Below are 19,688 nucleotides of genomic sequence, written 5' to 3' on the forward strand. Positions count from 1 at the left end.
GTGCCATATATATATATATACACACACAAACACACTCACAGGCACACACACACACACACACACACACATATCTCTGTTAATAGAACTGCAAACAGAGAACTACATTTAATATTTAACTTTTGACCATTAATCTTCTTGCACACTGTTAGGAACATATAGAGTTAAAAGCATGAAAATTCAATGAAGATAATTAGTAAATGATATTGCATTTTTTGAATGTATAATTTTTTCTCTTCTGTTTTTCATTGTATCATTAAAAATTTCATGAGTAGAGATTATAGAAATCAGTTTTATTAAATTTATACAAATTCTATCCAGTAAAGACTTGGTTTGGGGTAGAATGCAATGTAATATAAATGTGCAGAGCTAAAATAATCAATTACCCTTTTTCCAAGAAAGAGAGAAATGATCATGCTTTGTAAGTACTTTGACAGGATTTAGTGTCTGGAAGAGAAAACTTTTTTATCATCATTTTGCCTTTTAATTTATTAGCCATAGTTTTAAAACAGAGTTTTTAAAAAATTCCAACACAGCCTTAAGGTCATTGACAATTAAATACCTATTTTCAGTATTAAACAACTTTTTTGTAGCCCCATGTAGTCTATGTTGGTTGGTATTTTTAAAACAATGTCCTTTGTTATGTTACATTTTAACTACTTTGCTCTTTAAATTGTTTTCACAATATCTTGGCCTTTGTATTTTAAAATTTCCTGTTGTCCGTGTAAATTTCATATAATTTTATATTCTTCACATCACACTCTATTGTGAATACCTGCATGTAGTTTTTAAAAAATTATTTAGTTTTCATCTGATGTACACACTGACCTTCTTGCTGTTTCAACAGTTAATTAAGTGGTGTAGAATAATTGAGATGGCATTTGTCTATCAACTTCAGTTTCAATAGTTCAATTATCTTTTCTGATTTTTAGCCAATAATATATTTCTTTCATATGTTCACTCAGTCTATACTAGTGAATCTAACATTATGTTCTGAACATACAGGAATTATCTTCTTAATATTCAGATGTCATAATGGGAAGAGATGCATGTAGGCACAAAATTAGATGTAGCAGTGAATCATACAATATCTGCTTTATTTGTAATACATATTTTCAAATTTTATCTTCAGTTACCATCTTTTTGTATTCAGGCAGTTATTTATGTGCTAGAAAATATACATTATGATATGCTATTCATCTGGAAATTGTTTTGAAAAGACTAACATTCTATTTTGATGGTATAAGAGACAATTTTTATAAAGCCCATTTTCATCAGGAACTGGTTTATTTGAATGTCTGCATTTCATACTGAATGATTTTTATGTTTGCATGGGTAACATAATTGTAAATATATATTTTGTGGCCAGAGAGCTGTAACTCTATTTCCTGCTGCCTTGGAAAATGACATTTTTTTTTTCAGAATTTAGATTTCCTTTCATTTTAATGAATTGTCGCTCATCAGACAGATGCATGGTCATCAATTATTATGTGACAATAGCAACACTTGGTTTACTAAATAGAATCAAAATATTTTACATAAGCTTGACTGATAGTTCTGTGAATCTTGGAGCAGTCTTTCAAGATGATATATTTTAGGCCCTAGCCCTTTAGTAGGTTTGCATTTAAATCAGACATTGTCAGAGAAGATATCAGAACACAATTCTGGTAGACAGAATAATGGTTCCCAATTGATGGCCACATTCTAATCCCTGTAACCTGTGAGTATATTATCTTGCATGGCAAATGAAATATTGTACATGTGATTAAGTTAAGGATTTTGAAAAGGGGAGATTGTTTTGGATTAGTGGGGTGGGCCTCTCTCTGACTCTTTGCCTCTTTCTTTCCCTTGAGAAAATAAAGTCAGAGAGCACAATATGATGATGGAAGCAGAGGTCAGAGAGGGAGGGAGAATTTAAAGGTGCTAAACTGCTGGCTTTGAGGATGGAGTAAGGGGTCAGAGCCAAGGAATGCAGATGGACCTTAGAAGTGGGAAAGGCAAGGAAATGAATTTTCCCGCAGAGCTTCCTGAAGAAACATAGTACTGCTGAAACCTTGATTTTAGCGCCACAAAATCAGTGTCGAATTTCTGACCTCCAGACTGTATGATAGTAAATTTGTGTTGTTTTATACCACTAAATCTGTGGTAAGTTGATACAGCAACATTAAGAAACTATACAACAATCATTCGTATATGGAAGAATAAACCGTAGACTGTGTGAAAGAAGGCAAGGCAAAGTTTAATTATAAAGTAGATTAAGTTTGTCTCTGGAGTTCCCACTTCTTTTGGACATTTTCTAGTAAGAAAGAACCATTTCCTTCCTCATGCCCTAGCACAAGCATCTTATCCAAATCTTTCTCCCCATATGCTCCAGCTTCTTGTGTCTAATTTTCCCTAATACCTTACTACTTCCCTGCTATCTCCATTATACCTGTCCCCTACCCCATCATCATACACTTCGTTTATCTGTGATATCTGTGCTTGTAATTTATAAAGCTGCTATCTGACCTCTATTTCTCCATGAGAACATCTCTATTGCTGTCAGGCTTTTCACACCTATTCTCTATCCTACTGTTAAAGTCATTCAGAATTACTTATAAAGAAGATTTTAATTCACATCTATGGATAGAAAAGAAGCTTAGAATAAACAGGGCTTTCAGACCCTACTCCGATCACTCATCTTACCACTAGTATAAAATTATTGGAATGAATTTGAAGAGTGGGTTGGCAAACGTAACAGTAGTTAGCTATTTGAAGCAGCTTATTTAAATTTGTAAGGAAGCAATGGAAATAAATATACAAATTATTGTTACAAACCATAAAAATGCAAAATATAAAAGGAGCATCTATTGTATAACATACTCTGACTTTTTATTTCAGGTAACAACAAAAACAATAATAGGTCCTAGTATATCCCAACCACTCCTCTAAATATTTTCATGTATGCACATATTTAATCCTTGCAACTACTCTGTCTTCATTTACTACCAGAGGAACCTGAAGCACGAATAAGTGAGGTGATTTGCCCAGTGAGGTAGGGTACAGTGTGTGTGTATGTGTGTGTGTGTGCATGCTGTAAGCACCTAGAAAATAATCTAAAAGCAACAGAATTATTTTCTAGTGTCATGGGTATTGTCTATTAATAGGCTGTGAATACATTAAAAACTATATTGAAATATATCCTGTGCTAGCTACAGTATAAGAGCTGTTTTGGAGCATGGATTCAGGAGCCAGATTGCCTACATTCAATCAGTGTTCTCACTACTCAGGTTCATAGCATTTCTTCCATAGACAAGTCATTTAACCATTCTGCTCCTCAGTTGTTTAAGATAATACAGTTTTATGTCATAATGGGTTATTAGGAAGATTAGGGGAGTTAATCTAGGTAAAGTACTTTGGAACATTATTTAATACAAGGTAAGTGCTTTGTTGGTGCTAGTTATATAATTATTATAATAGAAGAAAAGCCATCTAATATATATGTGCATTTAATAAAAAAAGGATACATATAATTTTGAATCATCATTTATTTCATTTATCCCAAGTATACATTTTTATCTGCATTATCTTTAATCAATGTCAGATAAAATAATCTTGAGTAAACTAGTCTGGTCAATTGTGTATTTATGTGTAGCAAAATTGAGATTGCTTCAAAGTTGAATTAGTGGTCAAGAGTAGAATTCCTTGGAATGATCACGTGAGTTTATTACAGATAGAGTCCAGTTTTCCTTTCCTCTGAAGACAGCCAGGACACTACAAGAAATGTTAATGCTGGAAAAACAGTGCTTTAAATCAGTGATCCTTAAACTTTAATATACATCTGAATGATCTAGAGGGCTGGTAGAAACACACATTGCTAGTCTGCATCCCCACAGTACCTGATTCAGTAGGACTAGGGAGAAGCCCGAGAATCTGCATTTCTATAAAGTTTCAACTAATGATGCTGTTGGTCCAGGGGTTATACTTTGAGGACCAGTGCTTGAAATCTTTAAGCTATAGAAGAAGGAATTTGGAAGAGATAGAAATGTTTTAGAATTTTTTTTGTCTTCAAATAACATTGTATTAGGCTAGCTCTACAAAAATATCAAGACTATAGATTCAATAGCAGATTGGCTATTGTGATTGAAAGGCCGGTTTTAAATGTCACTTGATTAAGTGATTGAAAAGAATTGTGAATTCTTACAGACACCCTTCACCAGTGTTTACCAAACTATTCTTCTGCCTAGAAATGTCTACCCTCCATGGTTTTCTAACCAAGCTCACTCTCTAAGAATTATTTTTAATATTACATTTTTCTTGAGAGCTTTCTATGATCCACGAGAAGTTATTTTACTTTCCTGACTGCTCCTAACACAAAATATACTTCCATTGATAAATCCTCCAAGTTGTAGTTTAATTTGTTAATTTGCACATGAGTTTCTGCTGTAGAGTGTGACCTCTTATTTGTCTTTGTAATTCCAACAGCTAGCTCAGTGCCAGGAAGATAAGAGTCACTAAATAAATATTATGTGAATGAATATCTAAGTAAATAAATGATTCCTAGTGAGTTATGATAAAACTGGCCTTTGTTAGAGACAGGAGAGAGAGGGAGAAAAAATAATGGCTATCAGAGTGCTCTTTATTAAGACCACTATGGACTATAATTTACTTAAGAAATGTCATTTCACATCAATGAGGTTGTCAAGAAGGAACAAGTAGCCTATGGAATTTTACTGGTGTTTCTTAGAAATTCAAGATACTTGCTTATTTTATTTCTTCATAATATGAATATTTTTCTAGTGTCCCCAGGTTCCTGGAAACTTTTAGTTTAAAAGTTGGACTTATAAAACTTTATAGTTATTTGTAGGTTCCATAGACATGGGTTACTTCTAGAGAGACTTGATCTTAGCTACTGTCACTATTATAAGGATTTTGAGAGGATTGCTGGCATTTTAAACTATATAAATTACATTTTTTATTTTTATATTTATCATGTTTTATTTTGTTGCATTTCAATTACTTTATCAGCTAATTTAGCTTGATTTATACTGGTTCAGAATCTCAAGCAACACATTTCAGATTAAGCTGAGATTTGAAAAACTATTTCTGACAATCATTATGTCACATAGTATCGGTATGCATAGATTTTTGTTTGCCTTTAAGCACATTCACTGACAGCACTACCTCAGATTTTAAACACATTTCAATTTCTGTAATTGTGTTGATGGTTCAGAACAGCTTTTTGAGGCTCATTTAGCAGGCCATAAGGTGTTTGTTTATAGGTGCTGATGGGGAACTAATAAAAGGTAGTTGTAACCAAAAAATGAAAATATTTAGCCTGTACTTTAACATGCACTGAACATATTAGAGTATATTGATTTAGATAACTGAATTCGGTTGAATTATGATTATGTTCTGAGTATGTATTTGGCAAATGAAAATTTAAATTTATTTAAATAAAAAAGTCAGAACAAAAATAATATCAATTGTCCTTTCTCTTAACATATAAAAATGTCTAGTACAATTACATATTGATTATTTTAATGCAATATAACATAGTTGGAGGGAGATAATACTATTCATGTTATAACTGTAAACCCAACACCACCTTTATATTGTTCTATGTATTATCTGTTACTATTACAGAATTCCAGTACAAGTGGGCACACAATTTGTAAGAGAATTTTCAGGGCTTAATCATTGCTAGTGAAGTCAAGACTGAAATCAAGAATGAAGTGATCCTTCTGGAAAAGTTCACAGTTCAGCTCCCACACACTGTATCTCTCTATTAGTAAATGACGGATTGCAAATGGGAAGGAGATCGAAATTTTAAATGTATGCAATTCATGAAATGAGAAAGAAGACTTACAACATTTATTCCAACCACCATTAATTATTATCATAATCATCATAAATATCGTTAGTTATTTTAAATATAATGTATAATATAATAATTATCAATATTATTATTATTCCTAAAGTGTTTTATTTGTTATGTTGCTGGCACTTCTCTAAATGCTTTAGTCCTTACAATGGATCTATCAGAAACATGCAGTTATTATCTTCATTTTATTTACAGATAAGCAATCTGAATTGTAATGAGGTTAAATAATTTGCCCAAAGTCACATAGGTGATAGACTGAGCTGAATTTGATTTCAGACCATTGAGCTCTAAAGTTATGTTAATAACTGTGCTATATAGCTGTGTGTGTGGTTGAGGCAGCTCCATCTTGATGTATGTCCAAGCTAACACTTCTACTGTGTTTCATACCTATGACATTTAGAGGCACCCATGTATTTTTTAAGACCTTTGTCTGTTAGCGTTTTGGTGAGGGACAGGGGAAGGCATTAGACCAAAATATTAAATGTATCTCCCTGTAATCTAGATCTATTTATCCTAGTTTTCCCACACAGTGTAGTACCAAACCCCCTGAAATCATATATTTGAAAATAGCTAACTTCATATCCCTTGATTCTTTTTTAAATTTTAGTTTTTTATATTGACAAATCATAGTCATATATAAATTTATGTGGTACAACGTGATGTTATGATACATGGATACATGTAGACAGAGTATAGTGACTGAATCAAACTAGTTAATATATCCATCATCTCAAATGCTTATCATTTATTCCTCTTGTGTAACTGAAACTTTGCACCCTTTGATCGACATCTCCCAGTTCTTCCCTGCCCCTAAATTCTGGTAACCAACATTGTATGCTTTGCTTCTATGAGTTTAATAGTTTTACATTTCACATGTAAGTGACAACATGTGGTATTTGTCTTTCTGTACCTGGCTTATTTCAGTTAGCATGTCTTCCAGGTTCATCCATGTTGTTGCAAATGACAACATACCTTTCTTATTTATGACTGAATAGTATTCCATTGGCATATATATATATGTGTGTGTGTATATATATATGTATATATGTGTATATATGTATATATGTGTGTATATATGTATATATATGTGTGTATATATGTGTATATATGTGTGTGTGTATATATATGTATATATATATTCACTATTGTGAATAATGCTACAATGACATGAACATGAAAATGATGATATCTCTTTGAGACACTCCTTTTATTTCATTTGGATATATACCTAGGATTGGGTTTGTTGGAATATATGGTCATTGTATTTTTAACTTTTTGAGGGATCTCCACACTCTTTTCCATAATGGCTGTACCAATTTACATTCCCACCAAAAATGTACAACAGTTCCTTTTCTCCACATCCTCACCAACACTTATCTTTTGTCTCTCCGATAATAACCATTCTGACAGTCATGAGGGGATATCTCATTGTAGTTTTAATTTGTGTTTCCCTGATGATTAGTGATATTGAGAATTTTTTCACTTATCTGTTGGCCATCAGTATGTCTTCTTTGGAAAAATATCTATTCAAGTCCCTTGCTCATTTTTAAGTTATGCTTTTTGTTTTCCTGCTATTGAATTGTTTAACTTTCTTCTATATTTTGGATACTAGCTCTTTACCAAATGTATGGCTTGAAAATATTTTCTCCTAATTCATATATATTTTCTCTATTAATTGTTTCTTTTTTGTGCAAACTGTTTTTTGTTTATTTGTTTTTTGACACAGGGTCTCTCTCTGTCACCCAGGCTGGAGTGCAGTGGCATGATTATAGCTCACTGCAACCTTGTTCTCCTGGGCTCAAGCAGCCCTTCCAACTGAGCTTCCTGAGTAGCTGAGACTATAAGTCCATGACACCACAGCCAGTTTTTTTTTTTTTTTTTTTTGTAGAGATGTGGTCTTGCTATGTTGCCCTGGCAGGTCTCAAACTTTTGACCTCAACTGACCCTCCTGCCTCAGCCTCCCAAAGTGCAAGGATTACAGGGGTGAGCCAATGCACCTGCCAAAAGGGATTTTTGTGTTTGTTTTTTATTTTGTTTTAGTTTGACGTAATACCATTTGTCTATTTTTGCTTTTGTTACCTGAACTTTTGGGGTCAAATACAAAAAAATAATTGCCTGGACCAATGTCATGTAGCTTTTCCTCTCTATTTTCTTCTAGTATTTTTACAATTGCAAGGATCATATCCATATATTTTATCCATTTTTAGTTGATTTTTTAATATGATGTGAGATTCTTTTTAGTTACTATAGCTTTGGAATATAGCTTGAAGTGAGGTAGTGTAATGCCTCCAACTTTGTACCTTTTGCGCTAGATTGGACTATTTGGGAAGTTTTTTGTGGTTCTATATGAACTTTAAGATTTTTTTTCCTATTTCTGTGAAATATGTCATTGGAATTTTGTTAGAGATTGTATTGAATCTGTGGATTGCTTTGGGTATTATGAACATTTTAACAATATCAATTCTTCCAATATGTTTTCTTCAATTTCCTTTATCAATGTTCTATAGTTTTCATTATACTGATCTTTTGCCTCCCGGTTAGATTTATTCCCAGGTATTTTTTTTGTAATTATTGTAAATGGAAATGTTTTCTTGATTTCTTTTTCAGATAGTTCATTGTTCGTGACTTATGTATCTTTCTCTTGCCTAATTGCTCTGACAAGGACTTCCAGTACTCTAGTGAATAGATGTGGTGAGAGTGGGCATCCTTGTCTGTTCTTGATCTTAGAAAAAAAGCTTTTAACTTTTTTCTGGTGAGTATAATGTTAGTTGTGGGCTTGTCGTATATGGCCTTTATTGTGTTAAGGTATATATCTTCTATATCTAATTTCTTGAGGGTGTTTATCATAAAAGGATATTGGATTTTGTTAAATTCTTTTTCTGCATTTAATGAGATCATGTTTTTTTGTCTTGCATTTGTTAACATGGTGTATCACATTTATAGGTTTGTGTGTATTAAACCACCCTTGGATCCCGGTGATAAATTCCACTTGACTATAGTCAATGATCCTTTTAGTGTGCTGTAGAATTCAGTTTGTTAGGATTTTGTTGAGGACATTTGCATCTATGTTGATCAATCATATGCCTTGATTTTTGTATTTTCCAAGCTAAGAATCTTCCTATTTTGATAGAGTTTGAGTCCTATTATTTCTTACTTTGTTGACAGAGCATGAGGCCCAATATATGTCAAACAATTATACTCTTTTCATTATATTTAAAAACAAACTTTATTTTAAAGTGCTGCTTTGGTCACTGTGTGGCCACCCTCAAAGTGAGACTGTTTCCCTTTATTTTTCAAGCCCTTCAGCTTTCTGCCTTCACACTATGTTGCCATCATAAGTATTATTGTTCAATTTTCTACCATGTTACTCTTCAAACATCAGTGTTTCCTGTACTATGATTGATGGTGTCTCTCCATGTTCTTAGGAAGTTCCTTTGACATTCTTTGTCCATAGTTGCTTGTGTGCCCCATTTCCTAAAATTTTCATTGTAGGATCAATGCCATCTGGAAGAATGGGGTTTGCATGAGAATGACTTTAATTCTGTTTGATTAATTCTCCTTTAGAGCCTCAGAACTTTTTCCCTTTAATATCAAGCAAAGCTTGAGATGCAGATTGAGCATTGGGTTATCTAAGTAAATATAAGATAGGGATATTAAAACTAAGTTAAATCTACAGATAATGAACTAAATTCATTTTACCTAATTGCTTACCCTCTACTGCAGCTTTTAGCAGTGTTGTGACTATTTAGTACATTAATTAATTAAATTTTAATTTTAACTAAATTACTTTTTATCATGATCTCTTTCCTTCTCCGGAAGTACTGAGGGGTACTGAAATTTCGCCACCAAGATAAAGCAATAACATGAAGTTGGAAAGTCCCATATATGTACAACTGTCCCTAAATAAGTGAAGATAATTAAAGTTACTTCCTCTTTGTAGTGCTTTATAGATTTTTGTAGTTAATGCTTTGGAGTTTTAACCTGCAGTTTACTGCTAGTGTATAATAGAGAAAGTCTTAGCTTTGGAGCATTACTAATTTAGTTTGAATACTGACTGGCATTTACTAGCTATATTCCCTTAGGCAAGTTACTGAACCTCTGATTCAACTTTTGAATTTTCTCTTGAACAAGGCAAGGATAACACCTTCATTGCCAAACTTATTCCAAAAACCAAATGAGATAATGGACATTAAGCACCATGTTTATCAAATAATTGCCCCACCACAAATAATAGTTTATTGTCATTTAAATTACTATACGATAGGTTGTATATTTTGGTTGTTGTTGAGGACTCCTGTTTCTTTTGCCTGTGACCATTGTACAAATGAGAGATAGGAAAATTATTTGCTGCTTCTTGACTCTGGGGAGTGATGTTTACTTTCTGAAACATAGCTATTGCCTGTGACATGCTATGCTGGGAAGATACTCTGATGCAAGGCAGAATGAAAACCTATAAAACAATTCAAAGCCCTATTAAATGGTGTACTTGGGATACCACATACAATTATTTCCATTCTGATAAATTGGGATGACTACTTGATCTTATCTATACAGCTGAAGATGCATATATCCTATAACCTAGCAATTCTACTCCTAATTGTATGCCCTGAAGAGACTTGTCTACATATGCACAAGATGTATGCAAAAATACTTTTAACAGTGTAGTTTATAAAAGAAAAATGTAAATCACCCTAAATAGGTAAGTGGTAGTATATCCACACAATGATGAAGAAAATGTATGAAGTAGATTGGATAATTATCATAAATATAAATTGAATTAAAAAAACTATTTAGAAGAAAGCATGCATCATGATGTATTTATATAAAGTTTTAAAATATGCAAAGCAGTATTTTATAGATATGTGGTATAGATATGTACATATGCATAAAAGCATAAATCCATGCATGGAGATAATTAATATTAAATCTAGAATAGTGGTTATCTTTGATGTGGAAGGAAGATTATGATCGTGGCACTGGGAATGTCTTATTTCTTAAGCTAGTATTTTTTGTATAATTATTTTGATATAATTGTATAAGCTTTTTTATATAATTATTTTATATAATTATATAAGCCTTTTGTATATCTAAAATATTTAATAAAATAATGTAGTTCAATATATCAATTATAAATAGCCAAAAAACAAGCCCTCAAAACTTGCAATTTTTTTCTGTTCTTATCTCTATTTTACTTTCATCATTCTCTTAAAATTTATATTTTCACATACTTATTGCTTTTAATTTAAAAATGTTAACATTCTACATTATATTTATTGGGTAAAATTTCAGTATCAAATTTTGGAAGTCATCCAGTATTCACTCCTAGTAACCTAACTTTGTGTTTCTTCCAACGTAATTGCTTAACAGCGGGAGGTGTCAGTCAGCAACATTAAATGGCATAACTTTATAAGGCATCAGTTTAAATATTTGACCACTTGAGTGATGTACGACATATTGTACATGTTGAAGAGATGAACTCAGGGAACTAAAATGAAGAAAATTGCCTTATTTGTAGTGTCAGTCTTCATTATACAATAATCTTACATATTACCCCTATAGATTCTGAGAGAATTCTCTTCCTCATGTGGCATTTCAGCTGCAACTTTGACCTTCACTTTGTCACACAGGAATCCCAGGAACCAGTCAAGAACTGACTGGAAAACCTTCATCAGATGTTCTTACTCCTTCCTTACAATCATTTCTTCTATTTCCCATGACTTAAAAACAATGATAGTTTGGCTAATTTAAAAATATAAAACATCTAATTTTAAAACAAATGCCCTCTTTTGTTTAAATCATTTTGAAAACAACCAAGATTAGAAAGTAGCGAGTATCGATTGTTGTAAAATTTTACTTTATAGAAAGAGATAAAGAGATTTACACCTAAAGAGTTAAACTGTTTCTTTGTTAAATGTAGCTTGCTTTTACTTTACTACCTTTGAATTTTGACATCAAGTGCAGAAAACTGTCTGGCAAAATGTTTTAATACTTGCTTGATTTGTCACATTGTGGTGGTCATGTGACCTTTTTGTCACATTGTGAAATTCTTTGAACTGTTTATCCCTGAAGAACTGGTTTTCTTTCCCATCTCTCTTCCATCTCAGTAGGTGGTATACATTACAGATTCTGTTCAAACTAATTAACATCTCAAATTTGCCTTTCTTTAGTGCTCAGAGCCCTGGTAGTTTTATTTCATGCAACAGGGAAAAAAAAATAATAATAATTTTCCTCATCTTGTGAAAGCAAATAATATAATGAAAAAGATTATCTTAACAATCCTTTAGTTCACTATTTCATTTTCTGTCTTTTATTTTATAATAAATAAAATCAAATTCAAAAAGCTAGGTGATTTCAGAGAGCCAGTATTTCTGGTAGACACTGCAATTGTCAAGGCCCTGATGAATGGATTGACCCTCATCTAGGGGAGGGATTCCTACATTTTACTGACAGCTGTTCATTCACTTATTCATTAGTTCACATATTTATTTGATCATTCATTAAGTTCATAAACACTTTATAAACATCTACCATGCTTCTTATAATTGTTGCCTTGCAGGAAGTAGCAGAAAGGGAATAATCATAGTTACAAATGAGTTCATGACTATAGGAAGTGCTGTAACAGAAGCATTGATAAAAAGGTTTACTGACTCAAGGGTGTTTATTTCCTATCTTTGTGGATTCCAGAATTTACATTTATTTTATATTGCTTTTAGTTTTATGATGTTTTCCAACTTTTCATTTATTCAACCCCTAATATTGTAAGCTTTAGGTTTGAATCTCTGTTTTCCTCAAGCTTTTATTTTTTGTTCCCGCAAGTCTTTAATTATGGCCAACACACTGTAGATTGTAGAACAAAGTGCTTCCAAATGATTATTTTATTATGTATGTATATGTCACCCAAAATATATAAAGACTAAAAATGTTTATTCTTCATTTGAAGACACATCTTTTTTAAAAATTCTCTTTAAATATGCTAGGCAACTATAAGTAATTAATCTTGGTTTGACTATCCCATTAAGATATGTGAGAATGATCTCACCAGCAGAATGTGGAACCACTCAGAAAGCATTGGCTGCCTCCCATATTATGGGCCAAGCACCACTCTGGGCTCTAAGTGCAATGAAGTGACTATAAAAATGAGTGAACATGATCCTTGCCTACAAGGAGCAAATAAACACATTATTAATGAGAAGTGTAAGTGTTTTAATTGCACATACCCTCTTGTAATGCCAGCTCGTTTCTTCTCTATTTTTCCTGTACGTATTTTCTCTGGTTAATAGGTATTTTTTCAGTGATCTGAGTTCATGAATATGCTCTTAGCCGTTGTGGATTATTGCAACAAACTGATTCTAGGTGAGAAAGGCTTAATGCTCCACACATCCAAAGCTCTTTTCATTCTGCAATACATGTTGTTGATTATGTTATTAACTCTTTTTCTGTCATGAATTTTGACAGAACGAGTGTTCTGATATGCAGTTTTGACCCATAATACCTGGCAGCAGTGATAAAGTGATGATACTCGACCTATTACAAACAAAAGAAAACTACTATATAGATCTTAAAATACAAATTGTATTGTGCCTGACCTGATGCAGCACCTGCTCCTCCAGGGACCCAGACTCTAGGCTAAGTGGAGCAATCATCCCCTAATATTGCTCCCTACACCTGAGCTGGTATGACATCCCACCCCCGTGAGGGCCCAGATTCTTCCCAAAGCAGGGGAGTCATGACCTCCAGTGCCTGAGTTGATGTGATGCACTTCCCCTTGAGGAACTGGAATCTTGGGCAGCTCATGTAGCTGCACCTTCTGGGGCCAAGCTAATGTAGTTTCCTATGTCCCAGGGAATCAAAGACATGACTGAGCTGTGCCATCTCATCCTCCAGGCCAAATAGCTGCAAAAATTCACCTTCCTGGAACTGGACTAGATCCCTGGAGTCCAAGCTACTGAAGTTCCCTGGCTCCCCAGGAAGTGGGGTCAACACTGTACTGCTCCCTGCCAACTGGTGCCCAAGCCACAAATGTGTACCATTCCTTGGTACTTAATCCTATTGCACCTGGATTCACAGCCTAAACTCTTGCTGCGTCCTCCCATCTCAAGGTCCAAAGTTGCCATTGTGTGGTACCCCAATCCCCTGGGGCTTGAGTTGCTGCTGTGCCCTGTTAGTTCTGGGACCAGAACTGTAGCTATGCCCTGATCTCCAGAACCCAAGCCCGAGATCACACTTTTTTCCCAAAGCCATGTCAATGCTGCACCCTTCCTCCCACAATCAAACTCATAGCTATATCCCTGCTCCCAAGGCCTGAGATGTGGGGATGAGCCTCAGAGTCACACACCCTGGTTTTGTTGGTGATAGATATCCACCCATGCCTTGGAGAGTGAATCTTCATCTTATGGTTTCAACATAATAAGGGCTATTTGTGAAAAATCCCACAGCTAACATCATAATTAATGGGGATAAACTGAAAGCCCTTCTATTAAGATCAAGTACCAAGCAAGGATGACCACTCTCACCGCTTCTATTCACCACAGTACTAGAAGTACTAGCAAGAGCAATCAGACAAGAAGAGAAAATAATCTTCAAGTAGGAAAGAAATATGTAAAATTATCTGTATTTACACATGACACAATCCCCTATGTAGAAAGCCCCAAATATTGTACAAAGAAACTTTTAGAACCAATAAATAAATTCAGTAAAGTTGCAGGATACAAAATCAATGTACACAAATCAGTAGCATTCCCTACACAAATATTGACATAGTTGAAAAAGAAATCAAGGAAAAATTCTATATACAATCATCAAAAAATAAAATAATTAAGAATAAACCTAAGGAGGTAAAAGTTTCTTACACTGAAAACCACATAACATTAATGAAATAAATTTAAGACAAGTAAATTGAGAGATATTCCATGTTCTTGGATCAGAAAAATCAATATTGTTAAAGTGTGCTTACTATCCGAGACAATACACAGATTCAGTGCAATTCCTGTCAAGATAAGAATAACATTCTTCACAGAAATAGAAAACACATCCTCGAATTCACATGGAACCATAAAAGATGTTGAATAGCCAAAGTAATTCTGAGAAAGAAAAACAGCATTTGGGACATTACAATTCTTGATTTAAAATTATATTACAGAACTATAGTAATCAAAGTGGTGTGAAACTGGAATATAAACAGACACAGGTAACAGAAAAAGACACAGTGAAACAAAATAGACAGTCCAGAAATAAACCCAATCATATATAGTGAACTTGCATGCCAAGTTTGACAAGGATGCCAAGAATGCACAGTGGAGAAAGGACAGTCTTTTCAATAAATGGTGATGGAGAGATTGGATCCTGATCTTACATCATACGCAAAAATCAACTTAAAATGGATAAAAGACTTAAACATAAGATCTGAAACCATCAAACTCCTGGAAGAGTACATAGGGGAAAATCTCATTGACATTGGCCTTGGCAATATTTATATATATATATATATATATATATATTACATGAAAACTTTAGACTACAGAAACAAAAATAATTAAATAGTACTACATCAAAGTGAAACTAATCTGTATATAGCAAAGGAAACAACACAATGAAGCAACAACCTACAGATTTGGGTAAGATATTTGGAAACCATATCTCTGTTAAGGGGTTAATATCAACATTTATAAAGAACTTATACAACTGAATATCAGAAAAAAATAACCCAATAAAAAATGGGCAAAGAACATGAAAGACAAGGAAAACATAAAATGGCCATCAGGTAAATGAAAAGGTGCTTAGCATCATTAATTATCAGGGATATGCCAGTCAAAACCACACGATATATCAACTCACACCTGTTAGGATGTCTATTATCTAAAGGTCAAGAGATAATAAATGTTGGCAAGGGTGTGAAGAAAAGAGGACTCTTGATGGCAACGTAGATGGTGCGGTCATTATGGAAAACAATATGGTACCAGAAGTGAGGCAGTTACCAGGAGAAAATAAAAAGATGTAGGTCAGAGGACGAAAAGTAACCAATATGGGCCGGGTGAGGTGGCTCACACCTGTAATCCCAGCACTTTGGGAGGCCTAGGCAGGTGGATCACGAGGTCAGGAGATTGAGACCATCCTGGTTAACACGGTGAAACCCCATCTCTACTAAAAATACAAAAAAAAAATTAGCCAGGCATGGTGGCAGGCGCCTGTAGTCCCAGCTACTCGGGAGGCTGAGGCAGGAGAATGGCGTGAACTCGGGAGGCAGAGCTTGCAGTGAGCCGAGATCGAGCCACTGCACTCCAGCCTGGGCGACAGACAGAGGGAGACTCCGTCTCAAAAAAAAAAGAAAAAGAAAAGTAACCAATACGTAGAATGAACGAGTCTAGAAATCAAATGTGTAACACAAGAACTATGGTTAATAACATTGTACTGTATTTGGAATTTTTGCTATATGAGAAGATTTTAGGGGCTATTGCCACAAAAAAGGAGGGAGGGCTAACTATGTGAGATGATGAATATGTTAATTTATCTCACTGTAGTAACCATTTCACTCTTTATATGTGTCCCCTAATATCATGTTGCATACTTTAAATATATAAATTATTATTTTTAAAAATCCCAAATATTATAGCCGATTCAGGCACATTCAAATAGTTGAGGCAATAAAAACTGAATATAGTCAAGTAATCAGGAATTGGTAGAAGTGTTGAGCCTTTATGGAAGGCATCACAAATTCATTGTAGAGCAGAGTTGGATCAATATTTGTATAAAGGGTAACATAGGATATACTGGTCAAGGAAATGTTCTAAGTTTGGAAGGAGGAGATTGGAGAGAACAGAGGGACAGTTGTCAAAAATGATGTCAGGGATTTGTCTCCATGTGGTATCCACAATACTAACCCCAGAAAGCACCCCCTGAATGATATTTTTGTGAGAAATATTTGATGGAAGCAGAGAGAAGAGAAGTTTAACTCTGTCAAGGATATTAGGAGAGGCTTTGTTGAGAGATAAAGTTTATTTGATCCCCAAAAGATATAATGTATGCATTTTGGTTTTATTTTATAGCAAGCATAATTTTGGGGAGATAATGTGTAAGGCTAAACGTTTTGTGTAACAAATATTCTCATTGATTTCTTTAAGAAGTTTGTGGAAAACACAAAACTAATTAGATCAGACTTAAAATCTTGAAGTAAGACAGTTCTTATCTATTTCTAAGAAAATAATAGGTTTAAGAGTATCCCCATGGAAAGCTTCTCCAACAGTGATTTACTTTGCATTATTGTATAATCAGTGATCTCCCAAATAAACACATTTGTTCTCCCCAAAATGAAATAATTTTAAGGTCCATTCTAAAAATAAAGATTGAATGTGGCAGTTAGCTATATAATTGATTAATTTATTTGGCAATAAAACTTATTTGAATTGTGCATGTTTTAATTTCCCTTTTATTATTCCTAAAATAGGTAAAACAAATATCAAACACTTTGGGCTTTACTGGAGTGTTCCTGGAAATTGTTGCAAGATGTACTTCATCTTGTGGTGAGACAAATTTCAGAGGAAAAATCTCAGAACTAACATGTAGTTACTTATAAATAAAGTAAAGCTAGTTTTCAAAGTAGTGTTTTACTATTGAACAAAACTCCACCTTTACCATCAGAAAAATAAACTTGCTGTCTTAGATTTTTATAAGATTCAGTGCAGTGATTTTTAAAATAAAATTCTTATGCTATGAATAGTATATGCTCTACCATTTCACTCATAAATCCGTTTGTCGTATTAGTTTCATAGAAGGTCAGTTTTTACCTTTTCACATTCTAATAAATTACTACAAGTCTGTTTAATGTATTTGTGTCATCATTTTCTAGATTAGCAGCTAAAATTTGGTTCACAATGGGTAGAGCATTCATTAATTTGCCTCCTGAGTTTCAAATGGATTGGCTACCAAAGGTAGAAAATTGTTAATTAATTTTCTCAGTGGGAAAAATCTATGGCATGGATTTTAATTATGACAACAGTCACTACTTTCAAATTATTTCTGAATGATGACTAACAACGATGTTAGCCAAACATATCTAGACACCATTTCCTTTGGCTCCTATCCAATGTATACTCATCAAATCAGTAGTTGTTTTGTTTATTGAAATAATGCTTTTATGAATGTATTGATAATTTTTAATGTTATCCAAGGCAATTTTGAACTCTAATGATTTTGATCAATTTAAAATTTTACGTGTAGCCACAATATGATAAAAAAAACCCTGCACATTTTAGAGTTGAAAGAGACCTTGGAGATTAACTGATTTATGCTTTTTTTTTTCAGATACAAAATGAGGCTAAAATAGACCAAGAGACTTTTTCAAATTCACACACTTATCACTGGATTTGAAATGAGAAAAGACTACTACTCAGATTGTTGATGTTTTGAAAGTCACCTGACTTTTGTAATCTTTATATTTTTAATCTACAAAATGTCAGGGATACTTATTTAAGCAAATGTGGTAGAACAGCAACAAAATCAAATGTTAGAAGCCCTACATAGATTCCAGATCTACCACTTACTAGTTGTGTGTTTCTTTTTCAAATTATTTACACTCTCTGAGCCTTGGTTTTCTTATTGTAAAATGGGGACCCATGTGCTCACAGAACTACTTTAGGTAGAAGATATAATGATAGATATGAAAGTATTAATTTTAGAGGGTTTATCTCAAGAAGAACACAACTATTCCTCTACACGGGCCCTTATGCATGTGTAATGGTCAGGAAGAAGAAAAAAATCAGCCATTCCAAAATTAGCCTACTTTCAGGCCAAAAAATGGTCTCTGTGAATATCCTACACAGACGTTTACTCATTACATACTGTTACGGCCCCCTTTTTATGAAATAGAGGTGAGATAAGAAATAACTTCACCTTTTTCTGTCTTCTCTTTCACAACATAGCCCTCCCTATCCTTACCCCATTCCATACCCCTCTACCTGTTTCAAATATTAGAGGCAAAGTCTCTAAAAGTACTTAATTAAAAAACAAAAAACAAAAAACAAAACAAAAAACCTCCACTATTCACTGCTTTGTTTAGAGGAGTTTTAGTTCTTTTGCTATTTTATTAATATGCTACTTTGAATTTCAGACTAGAACAGGTGTTTTTTTGGCTCTGTTTTTAGCAGATAGAAAAGCACTGGACATTAAGCAAAAGTTTATTTAGAATACAAAAGATAGAAAAAATATGTGAAAACATTAGTTGCTATTTCATGAAACTTAATGTGACTAAACATAATACCATTAGGACTTTTAACAGACGAAAATAGATAATTTGTGTGCAAAGTGCTAGCAGCCCTTTCTTGGAGCATAGAAATTACATGTATATCTTCAAGTAACTGAAAAATATATCCAATATGTACATGTGTTGGTTTGTGAAAACTGAAGTGCAGAATGTCATTGTAAACAATTTTGTTAAAATATTGTGCTTAAAATTTAATACCTCATGTTATAGAAGCAGATGTTATATATATATGTATATATTTTTAAATGCTATCATTTTCAAACTAAGACTTTTAATTAAATGATTTTTTACATTGGAACCAAAGTTAACAGGTTGAATGAAATTTTGCTTATGGCATCTGTTGCCATTTTTAGTAGGTGATTAGTCATTTTCTTTTTCCTGCAAGTATTTGACAGAATCTAAAACAGAGATGAATCATAGTTTCAAGCTGTTGCTCACCTCATCCCTACCAAAAAGGAGAGCCTGGAAATCATCCCAATCTAAGAACTAAATTCTGAAAATCCCTTAAGGGACTTGACAGAAGTATTTAGCAATGTGAAAATTACAGCAATCTGTCACATCAACTTTTAATGA

General features: G+C 33.4%; 1 protein-coding gene across 16 annotated transcripts in view; it reads left to right on the forward strand.

The window, feature by feature from the left end:
• NAALADL2 (N-acetylated alpha-linked acidic dipeptidase like 2) overlaps positions 1-19,688 on the forward strand; it is a 1,364,432-nt gene that overhangs the window by 729,987 nt on the left and 614,757 nt on the right. The gene's annotated exons all lie outside the window — the stretch shown is intronic.

This window comes from Gorilla gorilla, chromosome 2, assembly GCF_029281585.2.
Source record: "Gorilla gorilla gorilla isolate KB3781 chromosome 2, NHGRI_mGorGor1-v2.1_pri, whole genome shotgun sequence".
NCBI classification, from domain to species: domain Eukaryota; kingdom Metazoa; phylum Chordata; class Mammalia; order Primates; family Hominidae; genus Gorilla; species Gorilla gorilla.